The 6,008-nt window shown below is 46.1% G+C and overlaps 2 non-coding genes across 2 annotated transcripts; both read right to left on the bottom strand.

Annotated features, from left to right (window-relative positions):
* Positions 1-1,887: 1,887 nt before the first annotated feature.
* On the bottom strand, positions 1,888-2,074 carry LOC143810588 (U2 spliceosomal RNA). The gene has a single exon (XR_013223038.1). It is a non-coding gene; the product is annotated as a U2 spliceosomal RNA (small nuclear RNA).
* Positions 2,075-2,826: 752 nt separating this feature from the next.
* LOC143810899 (U2 spliceosomal RNA) lies at positions 2,827-3,014 on the bottom strand. The gene has a single exon (XR_013223264.1). It is a non-coding gene; the product is annotated as a U2 spliceosomal RNA (small nuclear RNA).
* Between the last annotated feature and the right edge of the window lie 2,994 nt (positions 3,015-6,008).

The raw sequence follows: 6,008 nt of genomic DNA, 5'->3' as shown, positions 1-6,008 counted from the left end.
GCAAACCGGACGCCTTCACAATGACAGTTCTGCTGTTTGTTCAAGCTGTGAGCCACTAGTTTTTAATCTGCATAACCCCACCTATTGTAACACTCCTCCCCCTTTGTTCCAAGCCTTTGTTCCAATGTGCACTACTGAATGCCAGGAGGAGGTGTGCAAGAGGGAAATTCAAAAAACAAACAAGCGAGCAGTTGTCTTCCCTTAGCTCTCCTGATGCCGGGTATAGACCCTGCTGCCTACCTATCACCATGCTGCCTGCCACTGCTCCAGCAGCAGACTGAAGAGAACTGCCACTGCACTGCTTTTTATAGGCCAAGGGCCCATTGTGATACGTGAGGGTTCCAGCCCATTGTGACACATAAGGGTTCCAGACCATGGCCAAGGGCTCATTGTGACACATGAGGGTTCCAGCCCATTGTGACACGTAAGGGTTCCGCGTGCAGATTCTATCTAAAACAGGCAGCGCACCTGGTTGCTAGAAAGTATTAGAATACTCACACAGGTAAAGATAGGCAGCGTATTCAAGATCAGCACAGACACAATTTTTCCTTTCTTTAAACACATATATGCAGCGCCCCAGAGTCCTGGTCTTTGCAGTGATGTCATTCTTCCACCAGGGGGAGTGATATTACATCTGATGGCAATAAAGGAGATCTTCCTACCAGGTATCACAAACCATACACCACACTTCACACTCTAGACCACCAGAGGGAGCCTTGCTCCTATCTGCTAGGGCACTCCTCACAGAAGGGTAAAACTGGTGGGCTGGATAGAAAGTGAGAGAGAAGCTGACTGGGCTTTGCCCAGGCAACACCTTTCAGGCAGACAGGGGGAAAGGAGGAACATCTGAGCTGCAGACAGAGGGTCCCTGACAGGGGTGGGATCCTGTCAGAGGCCTAGCTAGACAGAAAGACACGGAGCTGCGCCTGCCCCACATGCGGCAGCATCCTAAGAAAGGACACGAAGAGAACTGTGTTGTAGAGGGTGAGAAACGAAGTCATAGCACAAGGAGAAAACACCAGGAGTTCTGCCCTGTAAAGGCTGCCTCCTTCTGAGGCGCGAAGCCGGTGGCCGGAACACCGAGGGAGCAACTGTCATTGTGACACGTGAGGGTTCCAGCCCATTGTGACACATAAGGGTTCCAGACCATGGCCAAGAGCTCATTGTGACACGTGAGGGTTCCAGTCCATTGTGACACGTGAGGGTTCCAGACCATGGCCAAGGGCCCATTGTGACACGTGAGGGTTCCAGACCATGGCCAAGGGCCCATTGTGACACATGAGGGTTCCACGCGTAGATTCTATCTAATGCAGTTAGCGCACCTGGTTGCTAGGAAGCATTGGAATACTCACACAGGTTGAGATAGGCAGCATATTCAAGATCAGCACAGACACAAATTTTCCTTTCTTTAAATACATATTCACCCAATTTAAAAGTCAGTGGTCCACAAGAGGGAGATAATGTTTTACAAAAGAAATCATGCTGTCACAAACGTGGTATGTATGGCAGAACTAATCATGGGTTACTTCAATTAAAACACTAAGTACTGATAGCAAGGGGCCTATCTTTGTAGATGGTCTATTTGCAACACTGTAACAAAGGCCAAATACGTGTCCACATCTTCACACGCTGGTTGCAACCAGTACAGAGAGATTGATTGATTGATTGATTGATTGATAGAGTTCATATTGAACGCAATACAATGCTTGACATGCATAGGTGCAAACAATGCGCACACAAAATGTTGCAATTAGTCGAGTTAAATCAAGCAAAATGCATGTGGCATCTGAAATGTGCAACTTTGACCCTGAAAAGAATTCACATAATGGGTTAGAACACAACTTGTGCTGATTTCAATTCAATCTGTATTTGGAAGCCGGATCAGAGAAGGAGTGCACCGTTCCCGGAGATACCGCAATAACGGCTCAATGCGTGGAGTGGACAGAGCAAGCTCTTTTTCCATCTCCCTGTTCTAAAAATCCATTTAATTTACGGTCCCCAAATAGGGGACATATCAGATATTAAACTGATAAGAACAGATGCTACACTTGATCTTGAGTGGTGGCGAGGATTTCAGCCGAAAGGCCGAGTAGCGATAACCAGATATGGTTTAGCACTTTAACCACACCAAGGCCTATCACTGATCCTTGATCCTAGCCAAAAGGCCGAGAAGCAATAACCAGAAATCGTTTCGCACTTGTGCCGTACCGAGGCCTAACACCGATACCCTTTGGGGAGATGGAGCAAAAGATTGCCCTGAGGAGGACATTTTAGGAAACCGGACGCCTTCACAATGACAGTTCTGCTGTTTGTTCAAGCTGTGAGCCACTAGTTTTTAATCTGCATAACCCCACCTATTGTAACCCTCCTCCCCCTTTGTTCCAATGTGCACTACTGAGTGCCAGGAGGAGGTGTGCGAGAGGGAAATTCAAAAAACAAACAAGCGAGCAGCTGTCTTCCCTTAGCTCTCCTGAGGCTGGGTATAGACCCCGCTGCTTACCCATCACCATGCTGCCCGCCGCTGCTCCAGCAGCAGACTGAAGAGGACTGCCACCGCACTGCTTTTTATAGGCCAAGGGCCCATTGTGACAAGTGAGGGTTCCAGCCCATTGTGACACGTGAGGGTTCCACACCATGGTCAAGGGTCCATTGTGACACGTGAGGGTTCCAGGACCATGGCCAAGGGCAAAATGTGACACGTGAGGGTTCCATTTGCATTTGGCATCTGAAATGTGCAACTTTGACCCTGAAAAGAATTCACATAATGGGTGAGAACACAACTTGTGCTGATTTCAATTCAATCTGTATTTGGAAGCCGGGTCAGAGAAGGAGTGCACTGTTCCCGGAGATACCGCAATAACGGGTCAATGCGTGGGGTGGACAGAGCAAGCTCTTTTTCCATCTCCCTGTTCTAAAAATCCACTCAATATATGGTCCCCAAATAGGAGACGTAACAAATATTAAACTGATCAGAACAGATACTACACTTGATCTTGAGTGGCAGCGACAACGACGATGATCTTAGCCAAAAGGCCGAGCAGCATAAATCAGAAATGGTTTTGCACTTGTGCCACACCAAGGTCTAACACTGATACTTGATCCTAGCCAAAAGGCCGAAAAGCAATAGCCAGAAAAGATTTTACACTTGGGCCGCACCAAGGCCTAACACTGATACCCTTTGGGGAGATGGAGCAAAAGATTGCCGTGAGGAGGACATTTTAGCAAACCGGACGCCTTCACAATGACAGTTCTGCTGTTTGTTCAAGCTATGAGCCACTCATTTTTAATCTGCATAACCCCACCTATTGTAACCCCCCCCCCCCCCTCTTTGTTCCAATGTGCACTACTAAGTGCCAGGAGGAGGGCGAGAGGGAAATTCCAAAAACAAGCACGCGAGCAGCTGTCTTCCCTTAGCTCTCCTGATGCTGGGTATAGACCCTGCTGCCTACCACCATGCTGCCCGCCGCTGCTCCAGCAGCAGACTGAAGATGACTGCCACCGCACTGCTTACTGCTTATTCACTTTTTTACATTAAGGAGAAAGGTGGTAGCTGGATGTGACGCTAAGGGGTGCCTTCTATGACAATTGTCAGTAGATAGTGGTACTCTTGAGACATTTACTGTTACCTCTGGCTCCCCTTCAGTTCCTTTCTATTTGACACTATGTCTATAGCAGTAAGTTTACCTACTTTCTACCTTCGGTGCTTGTGCATTGTGATCAGCACTCATTAATTGGATTTTTGTCACTGACCCAGAAATGACATTTTTCTACAATATTGCTCTATACTTTGCTTTTTTAACTTTTTTATGTAACAAATTTTTGTGTGATCAATTGGTCGAAATAAAATATTGTTCACCTTGTATGACAAACTAGCACTGACTCAGTTCCTCTTCTTTTCATACAAAAACATCTTTTAGTATGTGACAGCAATAAAAAAAAAAAACAATATAAATCTGGTATCGCTGAATTGGCACCGAACCGAAGAAGAAAGTCACCCAATCAATCACTTATAATGCACAAGGAATGGCAAATAAATAAAACCAATTCTTCACCTTCTGTTGATTTGTCCATTTGGCCTCCCAAAGTTTACAGCACCGCTCGGCTCACATTTCTCCTGCACTCTACACTGAGCACTTACACCGGTGTTTCCATGTAATTCTCTGAAATACGTGATTAAGACAGAACCTCCTGTGGAAGTTTCCCTATAATGAGACAGATGGAGGCACTGTGGACACCATAGGACCGTGTCGTTCTTTAACCCCTTTCTGACATCTGACGTACTATCCCGTCGAGGTGGGGTGGGCCCGTATCAGGGCCGGCTCCAGGTTTTCATGGGCCCTTGGGCGACAGAACCTCAGTGGGCCCCCTTGTGGAGCAAATCATGTGGCGACAGTAAAACAGCAGGGACCACAGAGACCCAAATATTTTATTTAGAAAAAAACTATGTAAACTTTATAAAAACACTAGTGCAAAATAGAGAAAGTGCAATATATCAGGGAAACTTTTGATAAATTTGCTTCTCTGTAAGTTGTAAACTTCTAAACAAATTTAAACAATTTATGCCTTTTGCTAGATCTTTAACAGTAGTTACTTTTCTTAGGTGCTCCTTTAAACCTTTCTTCCCCATCTATTCCCTACCTACAAAAACTCCCCACTCTGTGTGCACCTGCAGTGTGGACCACTGACCCCAATATTTAATCAATTGTGTCATTGCTAGGATTACTCCCACCCCCCAAAATCCCACAGAAAGTAGTAATGCCCCTACTGTGCAACGACATGTATGGGCCTTTGAAGGATATAAATATATAAATACAATTGTAAATGCATTAATTTAAAAAAAACCACAATACTAAGTGCTATTTACATGAACTCTGTATTTACTGTCAGTGTACATGTAACACAGTGATCACTGGTGACATTATACACAGGAGCTCTGTATATAGTGTCAGTGTACAGGTAATACAGGGATCACCAGTGACATTATACACAGGAGCTCTGTAAAAAGTGCCAGTGTACAGGTAATACAGTGATCACCACTGCCAGTGACATTATATACAGGAGCTCTGTATATAGTATACAGTGTATAGTGTCAGTGCACAGGTAATACACTGACTCACCAGTGACGTCTCTAGCTGAAGTCCTTCATCTTTGCTTTTCTCATTCATGCAGCACAGACCGCCATCGCTTCTTCCAGCCAGGACTCGCCTCTGCATAAAAAAAACACAGTTATCTAGAGCACATTCCCCACTTTTTCCCTTTCTTCTACACTACACATCTGAATACAGAGGTCCACCCACAATCAATATATAATTGGTTATTATGCAACCTCATAGATTGCAAGCTTACGAGTCCCCCATCATGTGCAGTCCCCCTTACCTCCCACTTCATGTGCAGTCCTCCTTACCCCCACTTCATCATGTTCAGCCCAACTCCCCCACTTCATCATGTGCAGCCCAACTCCCCCACTTCATCATGTGCAGCCCAACTCCTCCTTCATCATGTGCAGTCCTCCTTAACCCCCAAATTCCATCATGTGCAGCCTCCTTTAACTCCCCAAATTCCATCATGTGCAGCCTCCTTTAACCCCCCCAAATTCCATCATGTGAAGCCTCCTTTAACCCCCCAAAATTCCGTCATGTGAAGCCTCCTTTAACCCCCCAAAATTCCGTCATGTACAGCCTCCTTTAACCCCCCAAATTCCATCATGTGCAGCCTCCTTTAATCCCCCCAAATTCCACCATGTGCATCCTCCTTTAACCCCCAAAATTCCATCATGTGCAGCCTCCTTTAACCCCCCAAATTCCGTCATGTGCAGCCTCCTTTAACCCCCCAAATTCCAACATGTGCAGCCTCCTTTAACCCCCCAAATTCCGTCATGTGAAGCCTCCTTTAACCCCCCAAAATTCCGTCATGTGCAGCCTCCTTTAACCCCCCCAAGTTCCATCATGTGCTGCCTCCTTTAATCCCCCCAAACTCCATCATGTGCAGCCTCCTTTAACACCCCCAAA

Source organism: Ranitomeya variabilis, chromosome 2, assembly GCF_051348905.1.
Source record: "Ranitomeya variabilis isolate aRanVar5 chromosome 2, aRanVar5.hap1, whole genome shotgun sequence".
In the NCBI taxonomy this organism is placed as follows: Eukaryota; Metazoa; Chordata; class Amphibia; order Anura; family Dendrobatidae; genus Ranitomeya; species Ranitomeya variabilis.
This window is presented reverse-complemented; position numbering and strand designations above follow the sequence as displayed.